Source organism: Grampus griseus (genome assembly GCF_964374135.1).
Source record: "Grampus griseus genome assembly, chromosome: 8".
NCBI classification, from domain to species: domain Eukaryota; kingdom Metazoa; phylum Chordata; class Mammalia; order Artiodactyla; family Delphinidae; genus Grampus; species Grampus griseus.
The window spans coordinates 31,075,591-31,096,666 of NC_139002.1; positions in this window are offsets into that span (position 1 = coordinate 31,075,591).

The following is a 21,076-nucleotide window of genomic DNA, read 5'->3' on the forward strand; positions in this document are numbered from 1 at the left end:
CTCCTGCAGTCTGTTCCCCTTTGGAGCTGCTTGCATTCAGCATGACCTGGACACCTGATCCTCCACCAGGAACTAGACACTTATCCAAGCTGCTCCTACATCACAGTGAATGTTGAAGGTGGGCTTTGAAGATCTCTGAGGTACTAATTCAGTTACCTCCAAATACCTATAACACCTAGGGTCATTGCTTAGGTTCAACAGGAAGCCACCTACCGACTAATTCTTGGCGAAAGAGAAGACCCTCAAAATTACTATGCCTGTCCATCTTTTTTGATGTCTAGATTTCCTTGGCCATTGATTGTTCCAGGCTACAACTTCATAAAGCGGAAAGGCCAGTGGACTAGGAGTCAGAAGAACCTGGTTCTAGAACCTGGATTTACCACATTATTAGGCATGGGGATAGATTTAATGTCGTTGGGTCTCAGATGTCTCATGTATAAATTGGGATTATAATGCTCGCTTCCACAGACCACTTATGGTGTAGAAGGAATAGCCAAACTAGCGCTACATGGCATTTCTTAAATATCGTGAACATAGATGCATCATTTTCAAAATCTTCCCTAAAACCTATGGTGGGTTCCTTGAGTTTATGCTGTAAGATGTTAATATAAATTTCAGAGCTAGATACATATGTTACAGAACTATAGGAATATTATATTAAGAGCAGCTATTTTTTAAATGTCACTGTCTGCATTTAAGGGGTGACAATATAATTTACTTTAGTGGGAGGACTGATCCTTCATTTGCGAAAATACTTTAAGGGCCTTTGGTTATGTAAAGATCTTAAGTAACTGAGACAAGTGTAGAAGGAAATTGAAGAAAAAAGAGAGAGACTACCCTGAGCAATTATTTTACAGATCACTCTTTCCTGAGGGGTAGGAGCGGGGAGACACATCACTGTAGAGATTCTATTTTGGTCTTTAAAGATTTTCCTTTCTTCTTGGTAGATCTAAGAGAAGGTGTATGAGGGGCCTGGAACTAGGGAAAGAGCAAGGCCAGGAGTGGGATCTCTGTTCTGAGCCAGGAATCCAAGCAAGAGGCGGATGGCCAAGGGGAATGTCAGCCATTGGGGAACCCTGTGGAAAGAACATGGTCAACAGATTTAGGTTTTTTGGGTTTTGGTTTTTAATTAATTTTTTTTTTTTTTTTTTTTTTTGCGATACGTGGGCCTCTCACTGTTGTGGCCTCTCCTGTTGCGGAGCACAGGCTCCGGATGCGCAGGCTCAGCGGCCATGGCTCACGGGCCCAGCCGCTCCACAGCATGTGGGATCTTCCCCGACTGGGGCACGAACCCATTTCCCCTGCATCGGCAGGCGGACTCTCAACCACTGTGCCACCAGGGAAGCCCTGTTTTTTAATTTTTAAAGCCAGCTACTAAGTACAGTTTCGTTAACCTTTGTAGCTCCTCCGCATTGCTGAGCAGAATGAGAAGATAGGTCTGCATCCACACTTGTGATGAGGTCACAGGAAAGAGCATCTTTCCTTCCCACCAGGCATCCCTGAGGCCCCTGGAGAAGGTGGCAGGTGACCCAGGTGCAGGCGGTGATCAGAGGTAAGCAAACAGGATTGAAGCAAGGAGCTCATGCACAGAACAAAATGTGACCAGTGGAAGGTGAAACCTACAGATTCAAAACCCAGTAGGGGAATTCCCTGGCGATCCAGTGGTTAGGATTCGGCACTTTCACTGCAGTGGGCTCGGGTTCGACCCCTGGTCTGGGAACTAAGATTCCATAAGTCATGCAGCGAGGCAAAAAAATAACTGGTAGTTTTCAGAAAATCAGCAGGAGGGGCCCCATTACCAAACTCAAGTGTTTCACTGAACATGAATACATCCCAGAGGTCCTGGGGATCCAGCAGACCTGGGACCTCTTTGTACATCCCCAGAGGTGGAAGTCTTACCATGAAGACAAGGCAATGCAATGTCCTTTGAGAAGCTGGCTTTGAGTGAGCCCTGTGGCCTTGGGTAAGGTGCTTACATTCGGGGGCTCAATTTCCTCAGCTGCTAAGTTCCTGCAGGGCTTCTGTGAGAGGCAGAGAGAACACCTGTCAAATGCTTGGACATGGTTAGCAAATGGTAAGCACTTTGGGTATATGCAGAGGCATGCAAGTCCCATGCCAGCTGTAGGTGACAGCAATTCACGGAGGCAGACACTGAGAGTTTATTTTGAGACACACTTACGCTTGAAACACAGGCTTCCGGAGGGCAATGCCTGGCACACCGAGATTGTGTTGAGGGCCTTAGACACCACAGCATTCACTATTGAACAGCCAAGCTCTTTCCACACTACCTAGCAATTTATTTCTGGGTTAATATGAGGTGATGGTTTCAACCTGTAAATCCCATTAAGTTTGAATCCTGGTTACGTCAAGGTAGTGCATAAGGAACAAGGTTGTCATGGCAATGTACATCTGAGACTCACAGGTGATCATAGACCCTAGCTCTGAGGCTCAAGGGACAGTATATTTTCCATGCTTCATTTTTCATACTGGAATTCTCTTCCCCTTCCAACATCCAAAGACTCGATTGCTGGAATCTCTGTGGGGCAGAGATTGACTTTTTACATTGTTTGAATAATGCTCTGAGGTGGTAATTACAAATCTAATAGATACATTTTTATATTGGGAAATTTTATATTGGAAAATTCTATGTATCTGAGAGCTTTTAGTAATGACTATTTTTTAATCTAATAGTTTGAGGTAAACATAGGGATAACCTTCAAGCATATTCCCCTTGATAAATGTGTGATATCAACTCTGCACTGTTCTAAATAAAACCCCTTCGTTATCTAGTTTGAGGCTATACTTTCAACATTCAGCAAATAAAACGTACCTCTCACACTTGAGACCTCTCTCACTGAATTTAGCTCAGGTACATATTTCAGATTCCTCTTTGTGACACGATTACTTATATTATTGTAAGGCACACAAATGGCCCAAACTGTTTGAATTGTGACTTCTATACAAATAGGAAGATCACTTTGTCATGAGACCTTTCAGAGAGGTTAGAGGTTCTAAACTACTTACCCTGTTGGCCCAGAGTGTGGTAGCAAAAGAATTATTTGCTTTTACAGGCCAGTCTGGCTGTTTCCAGTACCCTTTTTGACAGCTTTGCTTGTTTTCCTACATTTATTGTTTGCGAAGAGCTCAGGTTTTTAGATGCAGGAACAGAACTACTGGCTTTTAGAAGATCGGCAGACTTCAAGATTCCTCTACTGACATGAGGGCAGAGACGCCATGATTGCTGCCTGGTTCCAAAATTTTCTTGATCTTTCTGCTTTCAAGCACCACTTACCACTTTATGTAAGAAAATGCTTCTTCTTGAGGAGTATATTATTAATATGTCCAAGGGTATAAGATGACCTTCGGCCGTATCTACATGTTCTTACATACATTGCCTAGAAATTCATTTAAAATGAAAATCGTTAGGTTCTGTCAGCCTCTTTATAATTATCAACCCCAACTGAGAAAAAAACATGGAAAAGGGCTTCCCTGGTGGCGCAGTGGTTGAGAGTCCGCCTGCCGATGCAGGGGACACGGGTTCGTGCCCCGGTCTGGGAAGATCCCACATGCCGCAGAGCGGCTGGGCCTGTGAGCCATGGCCGCTGAGCCTGCGCATCCGGAGCCTGTGCTCCGCAACGGGAGAGGCCACAGCGGTGAGAGGCCCACGTACCACAAAAAACAAACAAACAAACAAACAAAAAAACATGGAAAATGTTACTGCATGATTATAAACATAATTTAAAAAGTATTCTTTAAAGAAAACAATTAACTTAATATTCAAAATAACCGTACATGTAGGTATTGCTGTTATCTCTGTTTTATGAAGGAAGAGAGTAGATTTCAGAAATGTTGTGAAGATTTCCAAACTCACAGTGCCAATAAATGGCAGGCCCAGGATCAAATACTCTTTGGTTGTATTAATGTATTCATTAAACTCTCCTGCAAAGCTCATATATGCCAGCCTCCTTGCAAGGTCAAGATTCCCTGCCCCACTCTTTAGGAAGATTCTGTCACAAGGCAGACAGATACACCAGCCAAGAAATCGCCATACTATGTGCTACATGCTACAAAAAAAGAACATTCATTCTCTCTGGTAGGCTACGAAAGCTTCCAGGAGGGTATTCTATCTGATCTGGGTTTGAAAGGGTGCTATTACCTCATGGACTAGAAAGAGCATAGGCAGAGCCAGGGAAGCCAGGAGCAGCCTCACTTGCTTGTGGATGATAGTGGTTTGGGACTCTGGGAACATGAAGAGTCAGGGCCTGAGTGGCAGGAAGTATGACTATCTTTAAGCTTTAACTAGCTACTTTTAGGGGCTGGATGGTGTCCTCATATGGTCTGAAAGTCCTAACGCCCAATGTAACCTTATTGGTCTTTAAAAAGGTAATTAATTAAAATGAGGTCATTAGGGTGGGTTCTAATCTTATCTGACCTGTGTCCTGATAAGAAGAAGAGATCAGGACAAACAGACACACACAGAAGGAAGACCCTGTGAGATCACAGCAAGAAGGCAGCCGTCTGCAAGCCAAGGAGAGAGATCTCAGGAGAAACTGCTCCCATCAACACCCTGATTTTGGACTTCTGGACTCCAAAAGTGTGAAGAAATACATTTTTATTGTTTAAGCCACCCAATCTTCTTTGTTACAGCAGCCATAGAAAAGCAATCAGCTGCTTCTATCTTTTCAAAATCTTTATTTAGACCACTCTATGCCTCCACCAGCAGCACAGGCAAATAGCACTCAGTTCTAAGGAAGAGGGCCTGTGCTATAGTCACCCCAAAGCAGGAACTGTCACCAGGACGGTAGGCAGGGTACGATGCAGCCACATTCCAGCACCAGCTGGATAAGCGCCTTGCAAGGAGACTTCTGCAGGTGCTAGGCAGAAGTCTTTGCAGGTGTACAGCTTCAGGGGCCATGGAAAGAATGGCCTGGGCAGAATGGCTGGTGGCATGCCCCACAGAGGGCCTTGCCAGAAAGCGGCAGGGGCGGCCGGAGCAGAACAAATCACCCTTAGCCATCCAAGCTGATTTGTGGCCTGATATAGCCTTTTATATGGCTTCCCTCAAACTTCACATAATTCATGGCTGCAGCTCACTTTCATTACCATGCTCAGGACCAGGCTTCCAGAAACTCCTTTGAGGTCGCCCTCCACAAGGTCGCCCCGCAAAGTGGAAGGAAGATGCACTCTGGCTTATGTGACAGCCACTGGGAGGAACAGGCTTCTGAAGGTGTCATGTAGCCCCTTAAGGCTACCCCAGGTTTTATTTTTAATTGTTACAGACTTAACTATCTCTTTGAAATGCTGCAACAGGGCTGACCCAGCTACAAGTCAGCTCCTGCTAGGGAAATCATGTGAACCCGTAACTCTCCTCCAAAGACCTCCCAGTACATCTCCTAGCCTCTGGTCTTCCTCCCTGACTGTTTCATCCTCCAAAGAGCTGCTGGAGGGTGTGCTCCTCCCACAGGGCTGTCATGTCATTCCTGATCCTGAGTTTCATCTTTTAAAACAGTGTTTTTAAAATTTGGTGTCACTGTTGTTAAACATATTTTTTGAGCATGCATAATATGTGCATTTATATCTTTTTATAAATTAGACATTTAGGGCTTCCCTGGTGGTGCAGTGGTTAGAAATCTGCCTGCCAATGCAGGGGACACAGTTTCAATCCCTGGTCCGAAAAGATCCCACATGCCGCGGAGCAACTAAGCCCGAGGGCCACAACTGCTAGAGCCCACGCAACTAGAGCCCGTGCATCGCAACAAGAGAAGCCACCACAATGAGAAGCCTGCGTACCACAACGAAGAGTAGCCCCCGCTCGCCACAACTAGAGAAAGACCGTAAGCAGCAATGAAGACCCAATGCAGCCAAAAGTAAATAAATTATTGTTTAAAAAATTAGACATTTACTACTATATACATATAATATATACTATAAAACTACAAAAAAAAAGCAGAGAAATTAAAGGAAAATAAATGTAAAAGCTGAAGTCCAAATCCTTTCACCCTGTGTAAAAAACACCACAAAAACCTCTGTCCTCAGATGACAGCCTTCCTTTCTGAGTGCCCTGAAATGATTAGCTCACACCAGCCTCTTGCCATTGTCCACAAGACCATGCTTCCTTCCCAGCTCTTTCCTTTGTAGACATTCTTCCCTCTGCCTCCATGTTCTATCTGTTCAAACTTCTCATCTTTCAAGATCCAGGTTAATTATAAACAATGAAAATCACATACCCAAGTAACAGGAAAACTTGTTACGCTATTCCAGAGCTCAAACAAACAACACTATACTGTTCTTTAAAATTACTTAAAGACATTTTAATCACAAAATAAATATACAAATTAAGGACTTAAGAATGGAAAAGTAAAAGGATAAGAATTTCTATAAGCATTGAAAATAGTTAAATATAAATCTAAGAGTTTTGGATCTGGTTACAAACATAACTGTAGGTGCCCAGAATTTATTCTTATAAAATATATGGAAACAATAATTAATAATATTAACATGAGTTCAAAATACCAAACCCTATTAGTAGAATGTATAAGTGGAAGAAGGACACTAAGAATACCCAATTCATTATCTAATTCCCAAATTCATTAGGGAATTTGAAATAAAATTTCATTTTGAATTTTACTTATAACAGAAATATACCTTCAGAAATTTCAGGGAAATTTAAATATAACTCCTAGTAGTAATTCAGATGATACTTGAGTCTTCCCAATTATAAGGTAAAATAAAACAATCAATACATAGTTTATAAAGCAAAATATAAAAAAGGAGAAATAATAAGAATGCATAAAAATCACCATGAAATAAGGTGACAAGATTAAAAACATGTAAATTGGTTATGGCATATATTCAAATGTTTTGGAATTTTTTGATGATGTTGGCAAAGTACTTATTGAAAATATTAGTTTAAAGAAAACATAACACAAATACTTCTAAAGTAAGCACATACCTATATTTATACACACACATCATATATAGGTATATATATGTGTGTTTATACATGTATGTGTGTATGTGCATATATACAACTATACATAAAACTATATATTATATGCATGTATATATACACACACATATGTATATTTACATACATACACACACACATATATATATATATTTTTTACATCTTTATTGGAGTATAATTGCTTTACAATGGTGTGTTAGTTTCTGCTTTATAACAAAGTGAATCAGTTATACATATACATATGTTCCCATATCTCTTCCCTCTTGAGTCTCCCTCCCTCCCACCCTCCCTGTCCCACCCCTCTAGGTGGTCACAAAGCACCGAGCTGATCTCCCTGTGCTATGTGGCTGCTTCCCATTAGCTATCTATTTTACGTTTGGTACTGTATATATGTCCATGCCACTCTCTCACTTTGTCACAGCTTACCCTTCCCCCTCCCCATATCCTCAAATCCATTCTCTAGTAGGTCTGTGTCTTTATTCCTGTCTTACCCCTAGGTTCTTTATGACATTTTTTTCCCTTAGATTCCATATATATGTGTTAACATACAGTGTTTGTCTTTCTCTTTCTGACTTACTTCACTCTGTATGACAGACTCTAGGTTCATCCACCTCATTACAAATAGCTCAATTTCGTTTCTCTTTATGGCTGAGTAATATTCCATTGTATATATGTGCCACATCTTCTTTATTCATTCATCCAATGATGGACACTTAGGTTGTTTCCATCTCCTGGCTATTGTAAATAGAGCTGCAATGAACATTTTGGTACATGGCTCTTTTTGAATTATGGTTTTCTCTGGGTATATGCCCAGTAGTGGGATTGCTGGGTCATATGGTTTTTATCCAAAACCTTACTATAATATCAGCACAAATAAAATCATAGTAACAATGATTAACCAGAGTTTATGTTGCTGCCCTGCAGGCACTCATAGGGTATCTGCTTGTGCAGTCTTCTCTAAGGACTCTCAGATTTTCTGGAGTCAGATAGAGGTGTATAAAACAAAACAAATCAAAACAGCAAAAATCCAAAAATATCTGTTGCTAATAGTTACTAATGGAAAATCAAAATTTCAGAATCAATATACTTTCATGCCACATATTTTATTTTTTTCTTGTTATTTATTTATTTATTTATTTTTGCATCTTTATTGGAGTATAATTGCTTTACAATTTTGTGTTAGTTTCTGTTGTATCACAAAATGAACAAGCTATGTATACATATATCCCCATATCCCCTCCCTCTTGCATCTCCCTCCCACTCTCCCTATCCCACCCCTCTAGGTGGTCACAAAGCACCGAGCTGATCTCCCTGTGCTATGTGGCTGTTTCACACTGGCTATCTATTTTACCTTTGGTAGTGTATGTATGTTGATGCTTCTCTCACTTCGTCTCAGCTTCCCCTTCACCCCCACCCGTGTCCTCAAGTCCTTTCTCTACATCTGCATCTTTATTCCTGTCCTGCCCCTGGGTTCTTCAGAACCTTTTTTTTTTTTTTTTTTTTTAGATTCCATATATATGTGTTAGCATACTGGTATTTGTTTTTCTGTTTCTGACTTACTTCACTCTGTATGACAGACCGTATGTCCATCCATCTCACTACAAAAAACTCAATTTTGTTTCTTTTTATCACGCCACATATTTTAAAAGGTAAAAATGAAGCTTACCAAAAACAAAAAGAAAAATATAATAATAGCTTAGTTCTTGAACAAAAGTGACCCTTTAAGGCCATATTTCCCTTAGGTTTTCTGAATATTGTGAGTTTCCTTGTTTTCAAATGTATTTTAATCTATTTTTTATATTTGTATCATCCATTTTTCCCTTCAAATTGCCTACTTGAAGCTTGTTCAGTTCTTTCCATCTGAATCATAAAGCGATTCCTGGAAGAGGGGGGTGGGGAGCTCTGGTGCAATCCTCGTGTATAAAAGAGGATCAATGGGTTTAGAAAGGAGCCTTAGGATCACCAAGCTCTGGCTGGTGGCACTTTTCACACATTTTTCCTGCATCAAACTTTTGAGAAAATACTCATAGTTGTAATCTAAGTCTAGGGACTGAGGTCTTTCTCTGCATCACTGCCCTGTTGTGATGTGTTGTGATCTGGCTGCCATGTTGCTTCTTTGACCTCTAATTCCCTGAAATTGGTGTCTGGGGCTTCTTGGGCTCCCAGAAGGAGACACTCCCTCCACAGGTGAGTCTAAAGGTGCCCATCTCCCACATCCCTGACAAGGGTGACATCTCCTGATGCTCCAGCATGGCCATCCCTTGAGGTGCCAGAGGTGTGTTGGTTCCACATGGAAGCAGGGAGAAGACCCTCTCTGAAGCCTCCCACTCCTCACAAATGCACCAGGCATCTTCCACAATCCAAAAACTTCTGTGTCCCATAATGTCATGCTGCCCTAACTGCCTGAGAGCAGCTTATTCCTTGTGGGAGGCAACCTGTGGAAGCTGAAAAGGTACGCTGAGAGGAGACACAAGCCATAGCTCTCAACACAACTCCATCACTCACCTGTCTGCAGGTTTGGCAAATAATTCAACCACTGCTAGGACACTATTTTTATCATTTGGAAAGAGAGGGTGATAGTTTATGTCCTCCCCATATCTCAAGACTCTTATGAGAATCCAGCGAGGCAATACACGTAGTGGTACCCTGTACAAGTAAGACATGCCAGGCCAGCAGAGGAAACTGCTATGTGTACAGCTCCATGGTTTCACTTTGCATCTCCATTAAACATTTACAGGACATTCCCCAATCTCAAATGTGGGCTTCTTACAAGTATACAGTAAATCCAGGATTGCTATCTAATGCATTCAGTATTCAAAATGTGTGTTTTGTTATTGATTTATTGATAAATTCTCTATACAGTCACCTGGATTAATGATATCTATCCTGAACAATTGCTAAGCTAGTGATCATAGACCTGCTTTCACTCAACTCTTCTACTCTGTTCCTGATATAGTTCTATGCACAGCTTGGTCTTCAATTCAGTGCTTTTTGATTATGGGAAAATTTTTCTTTTTCTCAGTTCTAACCCTGCTAACAGATACCAGTAAACCCCTGATTAATGGAATTACACATCACTTTCCATCCCAGCATTTGGAGACCAGTGTCAATATGCATAATGACATGCCACATGCTTCAGATATTATTGGGATGTCCTGGAAAGATTATTTATTGCCTATGGGAGGAATCCATCAATGGGAAGGGCTGGCATGCTGTCTGTGAGCTAGCTGTCACATACCCTGGGAAATGACTCTTTGTGGGAGAAATCAAAACATGTATTTTCTCCTTGCTGGCTGGCTTCTTATCCATTGTAACCCATCTTTTATTTGGCTTATTAGCCACAAAGTAACACAAACTCAGTCAGACTTACTGGCTTTCGTCATGTGGATGAACTGGTTAAGGATTTTCCCTAAGCACACTGAATGAGAGAGAAATGGAGTGAAATGCACAATATTGGTGAGACAAAGGGCATAGGGGCAGAAGTCGGAAGAGCTGTGAGTTACAGCTGGCTTTGGCGTTCACGAGTTTGGTGGCTTCGGGTAAGGTTGCACCTGAGTTTCCTCCCTGTACAATCCGAAATGACCTCACTGGCTTATCCTGAAGATTAGAGATGGCAGATGTCAAGTACACAGCCTGGTGTCTGGCACAGGTTGGTGCTAAAAGCTCCATGTTTGCTCCTGGATTCTCAGGTTGTTCTACTTCACAGGATTGTATGATGGTCAAGTGAAATAATCCCTGTAAGAGATTTTACTCACTTTGTAACCTCCAACATTATAAAACAAGATGTGACCATGCAGAAGACTGGTTAAAAAAAAAATTTCTTTTGCTTCACTTCAGCAAAATATTCAGAGTATCTTCCATCCAGCCACTATGATCGGTTCTGGAAATTCCAAAGTATCTGAAATACAACTTGACCTGGAGGAGCTCACAGTACACAAAAGTGTCAACAAATAATTCACTTATAAAATAGCATGTGTTACATTCATAAATAAACACAGTGCTATGAAAACTCAGACAAGGGGATCTCATCCCATGGGGTTCAGGGAAGACTTTCTGGAGGACAGAACAACTTATTGGAGTCTCAAAGGAGGAAATAGATTATAAATGTGATTTGTTTTGTTTTGTTTTGTTTTGTTTTTTGTCAGGGGAAGGTAGTGGGGGGCAGGGAAGGGGGTCTAAATAAAGAGAACAACGTGAGCCAGATACAGGCACATGAAAGAGTGTGAGTGTGTGTGTGTGTGTGTGTGTGTGTGTGTGTGTATGTGTATGCACAGGAAGCCACCCTTAGTATTACTCCAGTGTGAAACTTGATCTGGACTACTGCAGGAGATGGGACGAAACCAAACACTCAGCTTTGAGGGCCATAGAGGGCCACTGCAAGATTTTAAGTCAATTTGCCTTTTAGGAAGATTATCCTGAATGCAGTTTGGGGAATTAATTTAAGGGGAAAGAAGAAAGGTATGGAGCCAGTTAACTGGCTTTGGAACCATGTGAGAAGAGATGTCCTCTGACTCAAGGGCGTGGTAGATGGGAAAAGAGGAAGGGGTTTAGCAAAGCCCTGAGCAGTAGTTTGAAGACTGGCTGAAGAGAGGACAGAGGCAGAGAAGAGAATCTAGGACGATGGCCAGAGGGCGGGCTGGGTGCAGTGCCATGAACAGCGCGACGCTGACGGGCCAGAAGTTCAGGCTGCGCATGCGTGCGTGAGTCAGGGGGCACTGCAACTTGGAGACAGTGGAGAGCCCACGGAGCTGCAGTGATGCTGAACCGTCTAGGAACTTGTAGCCTCTGCAGTTACAGAGCAGACCAGCCTTCGCTCGGCAACAGTTGATTTCTTTCCGGCCAGCTCGTTACCAGCCTCACGGCACGTGCTGGACAACCACAGATAATGAACAACCAGAGACACATTTTGCAAAACTAACCGAGGCTCCCAAACTCGGAGGGCCGTATCAGCTCCTTTGCAGAACCGGGGAGTTTATTGATACCTGTTTCAGGGTGAGATTGACCCCACTCTGGCAGGTTCTCTGTATTGTGCTTCTTTATTAGCTTTGGGATTCCCAAGAACATCTCACACCCAAAGTCCCAGTAGCCAATCCAGGGACAAGGTAAGTTAGTGAATACTTAGGAAATACAGACGCAGGAGGAGATCCATGTAGACCAAGGATGGGCCGAGGAGAAAACTCATTGTAAAGTTAGTTTCCAGGGGTAAAGGACCGAGGCTAGTCGTCAGGGCAGCTTTGGGCAAAATGTGAAGAAGTGTTTGGAGCACTGCTTACTTAAGGCACCAGATGGGGGATTTGGAAATGGAGGGGAAACACGGAAGCAGATAATTACACAGCCTACACCAGGAGCTTACACCGCAGTGCCAGAAGTGTTTCTATCCACAGCATTGGAATAAGGCATGCTACATGTCACCTGCGGGGTGTTTTGGACTGTGGTTTTCTGCCTCTTGTTTCTATGTAAATGCAGTAATCTGTTCTTTTAAAAATACTACATTTTTGTCGTTTCAAAAGGTATGGCGTGGGAGAGGTTTGACCATGGTATTCTCTCCCACCTTGGTCCAGTCTCCTAGGGAATTTGATGGACCTTGGTTCTAATGTGTTGGTATATCTGTGACCTCCTGGAGACAGTGCATTAATACAAAGAAGGTTGTTAATGGTGGTGATTTCTAATGCATGGAACTACTTTGAGGCAAGTGAGCTGTGCCTCCCTCCCCAAATTTCACTCCATGCTAACTTTAGGCTTTTTAGAAGATGACACGTGAGCCATATAGGCACTACGTGGTTATAATAGAAATAACACAGATTACTGAAAGGAAGACAAATCTGTATGTTGGAATACCTGTGCCTTTAGTTTGTTTTTTTCTGCTTGTTTTTTATTTTAATTCTACAACTTTTCTAGCTCTGAAGATTTTGGAAGTCAATTGTCAAAATGTTTAACATTTTTTAAAATGTCAACTTACATGTCTTGATTATGTTGTTATCAATTGATTACATCCCATAAATTCAACTACACCAAACATTTCATTTATCTTAGGGTAAAGATGGGAGTGGTTAATGACACTGACATTAACGTTTACCCTAATTATGAGCTTAAGAAATAACACATATTTCCTAAAAGTCAATATAATTAATAGCATCCTACACCTGCAGAAGGAGATGAGGGGACTTTCTCAAGACAGGAGCTTTCATGACAAGTTAATAGCTATGGGCTTTGTTCACAAACTTGCCAGAATTCAAAACTGGGGTTCTGCAACATCATGGCATTGCTCCTCATATCTGCAAAACCTTCAGGGTTCCGTGGAAAAGTAAACCGAAGTTCAAAACCAATCTTTGAAGCTAGAAAATAAATGCCAACCTACTATTTTCAAGACCTGATGATAAAGCAATATAGAAAAAAAAATCAAGGAAGGAAGAAAGAAGAAAAGAGAAAGTGTTTTCTATCTCTACAGAGGCAACCTGCTGGAAAGCTCATCTGAATTCAAAGGGCAACATGAACCATTAATTAACTCTAAGGCTCTAGAGCCCAGGGCAGAACAGCAGAGCAGGAGAGAAGAAAACGAATTCAGGCAAAATGCTCACTGTGTATAATAACGAATAAGGAAGAGTTGTCTGACCAGCAAAGTTGTAAGTCACTACAATTCTCCCCAAGGAGAATTATGCCCATGGGAAAGGTGCAGAGGAGGTGGGATGTCCAAAATCCGCACCTGCCTCGGGGCAGCCCTTCAGGGTCCTGCTCACACTTGCCTCACTGACTGAGATTCGCCAGCTCACCTATATTTGGCCCTATGTTCTCTCCTGTCTCTTCAAGTCCAGGCTTTAGACAATCCTCTGGCTTTGCTTTCGCTCTTCTCAGGCTGGAACATCACCCACTTTGACCCTCCTCATAAATGCGACTGTGTGTCCAGCCCTGTTTGGCATTTGCTGACCATGTTTGGTGAATATACTTCAGGGAATCATGTGTGAGATTGAAAACTGAAAGAAGGAAGGAAGGGAGGGAGGGAGGGGTGAAATCTGTTTTCTCAGCCTAACTTGAAAAGAATAGGCAAGTGAGAAAAGGAAAGAGAAGAAGATTCGAGCTACCATGTGCCAGGTACTAAACCAGGGCTCTATCTGTAGTAGCTGCCTAGCATGCTCTCCCATCACTTAATCCTCAGAACCATGTCTATTTTGCAGGTAAGGAAAATGAGGTTTAAATAGATTAACTCACTGGCCTAAGGACACATAGCTTGAAAGTGAAGAGCCAAGGTTTGAGGTCACGGGCATTTCTGGCTTCAAGTCCAGTGGCGTTTCTAGAAGATTTTAGAGCCAAGGTGGCAGACGTATTTACACCATCAGTGGTGTGCAATGTTAAGAAATGTCTCCATCCAGCGCCCCAACCCCAACAGGAAAGGCTTCTGCACACCAGCAATTATGATTTCAGATCCACATGGCTTCAACTACAGTACCTCATTAGATCAAGACAGGAATCTTGACACAAACCGTAGTTCATACCAGCTAATTAAATTAAGATCAATATGAAATCTTCTTTAGACAAAGAAGCAATTGGATGTTTCTGGCAGAGATATCTGCAGGTTGAATCAATAAGATAAGGACAAAAAACACATGTTAAAGAGTAGCCATGAGCCAGCATCCTTCCTCCGTTCTCTAATGACGTGAACAAGAGAAGCTCCTCAGGAAACAGAATCAAATGAAATAAGCAGGGAAGGCTGGGAGCTGCCTGCCAGGGCCCGGTGTTCAGGACTTAGAAGGCATAGGGCCTGGTTATGTAGCTTCTGACCCCAGTTTTCTCATATCTAAATGGGGTTTGAAAACCAAGATGATTCATAAGATGATTCTTTCCTGGAGGGTTAGAAGCTCCAAGTTCGTTTTCACACACAGTATCTTCTTGATCCTCAGAACAGCTCTTTAAAGGGGGTGTTATCATTATTATCTTCATTTACACAGTAAAGAGATGACTTGGGCTAAGGCTCTTAAGCAAATTTACCCAACATTAAACAGCTAAAATGGAGAGACAGAGCACAGATCCTTCTACCTCCCTATATGCTGTAGGTTTGCTACTTGAGCACATGTCCTTGGGTTGATGGCATATTGACAAGCCCAGAGACAGACCCCAGTCCTACCTCCACTTAATGCTTCTGTGTCCCAGAGCCCTCATCTGCAAGTCCAAAGTTTTAGATCAGTGGTTTTTAAACTTTGCGGGTCATAGGTTGCTCTGAAATACCAGGGAAAGCTGTAGACTTGACGCCTGGTGTGGGCGGGTTGGGGAGGAGGTCCTCACTTACACAACATGTGACATCAGAGCATCACTGCTCCCATGCACCTCTGATGGGGCGTCTACCCTGGAGCTGGGCCCCCAGCACGGGCTTAGCTCTAAGGCCATTCTCACACTTAACATCTCAGTATACTATGCGGTAGTTTTCTCCTAAGGGACAAGTTCTTATATCTTACTTAACTCTTAGATGTTAAGAAAGGTGATGATTAAATAAAAAGAAGTAAAGCAAAAATGAAATAGTTAAAACGTGCAAAAATGTGCAATTGATGTTTCTACATGCATCATTGATTTAAAGTCAAATTATTTTCAGGTTTTCTTTCCCTCAAACTGTAATTCCCAACCTAGCCCACCCCCCGAAAAAATAGCAGAATAAATCCTTGTGAAAGAATTTATAAAAACAGAGATGAGAAATTAAGGCTCGCTCTGCATTATTATAGAAGTTGATTTTGTTTTACATCTTCCTGAATAACTTCCTTTAGGGAAGTGGGCCGCAATCCAGGAAAGAAAATCACAAGGAGGAGTATAGCTGGAAAGTTTCTGTGAGTTTAGCTTGTGAAAAGTGTTCTCCAAAGAGCCAACATCTTCAGAAAGTGATGGCGACCATTCTGATTAAAGGATGCTGCAGTAAAGGGAGAGGTTACCTTAGTTCATATTTCACTTGCCCAGTATACTTTCCACCGGCTGCTCCCCTTGGGTGCTGGCAAGGTCCCTGTCGGGGATCGGGAGATGAGGACTCCTAAGGCTGCAAAGGATGGTCATTCATCCAGGGTGAAGCAAGCCAAAGCCTGGTTATTCAAACTAAATTTCAAACCCTGGAAATATGAGGTGCTGACAGTTACAATGGTCAGAGCAGGAGCTGCAGTGACCAGGGTCCTGAATCAAAAAAGGATGTCAGGGGAGGGAGAGCAGGACAAGACAAGAGTGAGAGGCCACGTGCACTCCATGGACGCCCCAGGAGGAGGTCCAAAGCCTGCTTCTGAAGAGTGCACAGGATGCAGGAGGAAGAGATTGGAAGCCGTCAAAAATAGAGAGTCAAGGTTGTACTGCAGGGAGGGAGTGTGGACCAGCATCATATTGGTTTCACCAGATCATGCGGCACCATATGCTGGATCTCAGGATTTCTTCCCCAGTGGCCTGATACAGACTATCTTGCACATTTTTTGCAAGATCATATTTTTAACCAAGGTAGGTACAAGCCAGATGGTTTACCCCCAACCCCTCACTAACTAGATGCTCTTTGCATTTCCATTTAACCCACAAGGATCCATGAGGCTCTGAGTATAATTATAATGCAAATTCCACATCAGCTTTTACAGATAAATTCTTAGGCAGAAACACTATACAGTGATCAGCCTCTACAGCAGACTGGGATTATTGAAATAATATATATGATTTACTTTTTAATTTTGGATGTATCCACTTTTCTAAAGCTAATTCTTAAGTGCAAGTTTCCAACATCTTTACACTTTTCCTCGTAACCTCTGCCTCTAAATTCTCATGTGTCCCCCCCAGAGGGTTAAACCTTAGCAGATTGTGACTAATAACTAAATAGGGAGATAAGTCTTAGATTTTGAAGAATATAAGGGAAAAATAAACTTTATACTTAAAGATGAAAAATAATTATAGGGACTATTTTCCAAGACATTTTAGTACTTCAAACATGGTTTATCTGAATGAAATTGACATTTTTGTAGTTGAAAAGCAGTTGAGTGCAGGCAATTTCCTGCAGTAGAGAGAACAGAAGTTTCTGAGAAGAGGGGCTGCCACCAGAGAGACCCTCCACGTCCTCTGCTGCTGTGCCAAACAGTCGCAATGGATGGGTCCAGATTTCGATGATAAGAAGGTCTCAACATAAATTCCACTTCCTCTTTTAATTCTCAAGTGAGAATCAAAACCCCTTAGAGACAGACGTCAATTGGGCTGCCTCTTCCCTTATATCAGTCTTTCCATTCTGAGCTTGGGGTACCCCTGAGATGACACCCTAAGTCTGGGACAACACCTGGGACCAGGTGAGGGTGAGACAAGGGCAATGCTCTGGGGATGCTGGAGTCTCCCTTACCTCTTGAATCTTTCCCTTTGCAGTGAGTTAATTGTTCCTTCTCGATTTTCTATGACTCCAGGAAACCTCTCAAGTCATGGGGTGGGGAGGGGAATCCCTGGAGAGCGGACGCTCTGTAGGGCTGGCCCTGCACAAGGGGTCTCAAACCTGTGCTCCCACTCAAAACTCTCCAGCAACTATAACTGCTCCCATTTCATTAATAAGGAGACCAAGGCTTGAAAAAGCTGAATAACATCCCCAGGGTCATAGGGCTCAAGAGGGCAGAACCGGGGTGAGATGCAGTCATATCTGACCCCAACACCTCCCGATGTGATGTTTCCTGTCTCCTCCCTGACCTCTCGGCCACAAGCACCTGCACGGTCATCAATCTTTGCTTTATCAACTCAGAGCAGTTTGACCCATTTGGTGCACACATCTTGTGTTTGAAATTCATTTAATGGTTTGTGGTACTTTAATAAACACAAAATGCATAAAAGTAAGGATTTTTTCCTTATTTATGGAGTTGTGATGTTTTCAACATTTAATCCAGAGAGCATTGCCAACTGTTAATGAACTGTTGCTCAAGTAGCTTAACCTGAACAGGAAAAAAACAAAACAGATAATAGATAAACAACAAGGTCCTACTGTACAGTGCAGGGAACTATATTCAATATCCTGTGATAAATTATAATGGAAAAGACTAGGAAAAGTATATATATGTATATATACACACATATATATATATATATACATATATATGTAACTGAATCACTTTGCTGTACACCAGAAAGTAATACGACACTGTAAATTAACTACTTCAATTTAAAACAAGAGTGAAAAGGCAACCTAGAAAATGGAAAAAAAAATTGCAAATCATATATCTGATAAGGGGTTAATAGCCAGAATATATATTTTTTAAAACCCCTGCAACTCAACAACCACAAAAAAGAAACAACCCAATTTGAAAATGAGCAAAGAACTTGGATAAATATTTCTTCAAAGAAGATCTACAAATGGTCAATAAGCACATGAAAAGATGCTCAACCTCAATAGTCATTAGGGAAATGCAAATTTTAAAAGCACACACACAGATAATATACAGAGATTCCTTTCCTAAGATAGGGTCATGTTAGTGACCAGGAGCAAACACACTCCAAGTTCCGTATCCTAACTTTCACATAATAAATGCTCATTATGTTACTATGTGCTAGACAGACGACTGGCAAATTTATATATTTTAGCAATCTTAATTTAACCTATATCCATTTAATTTATCGCATTTAAGCCTCACGTTCTGTGACATAAGCACCTCAGTTTCACAGATAGAAAAGGAGCTTGTACAACCAGATTGGTTCTATAAAGAGATCTTTCAAAGCAATCTGAGGCAACAGTTTTCCCATCATCTTTTCTGTGCCCATCCTCGATATCTGATTATTAATTTGCTGTATCCTAGAGCCAGAAATAAACTGTTTTATGTTGAAGTCACCAATTAAGTTTGTTTTATTGGTGCTGGGGAAAGAAAGGTGCTCATCTACCCCCATCTGTCATAAAACCCTTGCTTAAAAATCGCTTGGTGGAGACATCATCCTCCAATACAGAGATAAAAGGAAGATTAAAAAGCTGTGACAGGGAGGGAGGGTGGCATGGACATATATACACTATCAAGCATGGAATGGATAGCTAGTGGGAAGCAGCCACATAGCACAGGGAGATCAGCTCGGTGCTTTGTGACCACCTAGAGGGGTGGGATGGGGGGTGGGGGGGAGGGAGACGCCATAGAGAAGAGATATGGTAACATATGTATATGTATAACTGATTCACTTTGTTATAAAGCAGAAACTGGTACACCATTGTAAAGCAATTATACTCCAATAAAGATTAAAAATAAATAAATAAATAAATAAAATGCATGATGTGAATCTGTCCTAGAGGCTAATCACATGCAGCGGGAGGGAGAGAAGCCTGGTCTGCTGGTGATATCAGCTTATCAGCCCTGTATTATCTCTCTCATCTATTTGTCATCAGGGCTATCATTAGGAAGATTAAACACCAGAGTCTACAAATACTCCTGAAATTTTTGTCTTTCATTAGTGACTTATTATTATTACACAAGACCTCCCTTTTTCCAACAAAGACAGTGATTTCTTAGTCTGTGTCAGGATGCAATCCATAGAGAATTCATCAGGACTGAGGAAATATTAAATGCTATTTCCAACTACTGCATCCTATTGTCAGGAGCCATCTTGGATAATAATGGCCTTAATTTATAGAAATATAAATAATACAACAGTGACACCAGGGATCTATGATCATATAAATCTGTCACAGAACAGTACAAATGAACATAGTTAAATGAAACTGAACTATAAATATATCTGTACATCAGCTTGTGATAGAAAAAAGCTTACCAAAAAAAAAAAAAAAGCAAGAACCTCAACTGCAATAAAAATGGAAGCATCTTTAGTCAACAGAGGCCTTTCACCTTGAAATGTGAGCCATTGTTGCATTCTATTCTTTTGAAATCTTAAGATATATTGAAAGTGATTTTTTTTAAAGGAAACAGAGGGCATGCATCTTGTAGTCTCAGACAATCCCCATGCCTGATGGTGCATGCACTCTTTTATAACTTAAGTAGCGATAACACCTTATATTAGATTTTGTGATGCTCATTGGAATAACTAGATTTACTATCTTATGAATAATCTAGTGCTGTAGTGTTGTTGGCTTGGGTGGGTAACATTATCTTTTTTTTTTATTTCAAAAAATGCTGCATTTGCTGTTTGAAATGAATGAAATCTGTTTCCAGGAATGTTCTCTTTATATAAGAAAAGTCATCTGCTTACAGCAGCTGAACAAAAAGATCTTCGTAATTTTTTTCTCTTTTTTTTTTAAGATTTCATTTTATTGATTACTCCAGGAAAATACCTACATTGCTTTCTACACTAGAAGGGAGAGCATGTATGTAGAACTTTAATGCAGAAGATAACGTTGGATTGATCCCTTCCAAAATTCGTATCAAACACAACTTATTAGAAACACTTTCCATCGAAACAAACAGGCTCAAGAACAAAATAAAATATGCAGAAAGGTTATTGTTGTTATAGGAACATGATATGTTCTGTTCATTATGGAATATACATGCATGCAATGAGCTGGAAGAAGAAAGCGCTCCACAGTTTTAAATGTTGCCTTGCAGATTTGCAATGTTGAAATTTTTAATTTGACATCCATGACAGAAGTACAAGATTTGAAATAATTAAGTTCTGATTTTATCAAGATGGAAGTGAAGATGCAGGAGCTAGAGGTGATATTTACCCAGACAAATCACAGCTGGTAATTTCACAACGAATCAGGCCACGATGGAGAATTATTCAGAGCTTTTCAATCAAAATACATCTTTAATTGGTAATCAAGATATAATTTTATTAACATGGTGTGTGGTTGGAGGAGGTTTTCTGGCAACTTTAATCCATTTAAAGAAAATGTAAATATATTAGAATCTCAAATCATCATAAGCGATTGCTACTTTGCTACCAGTGGAATTCATATATGTTCTGTGCCCTCACACAGTTGTTACATGGGATCTAAGTCAAGGGCACTGCTAGGGTCTGTTTTAGGGAAGGGAGTCCCTTCCTCATGGTGCCTCAGCCCCAGTCACCCCCACCAGCCATCCTGTATCCTGTGCCATGAACACTATGTCTCAGAGAAGCAAACTGCATCCTGTAATGCCTGGGCTGGTGGCTGTCCCACAAAGCCATAGAACTGATTTCCTCTCTCACCATTCGCTGCCACTGCACTGG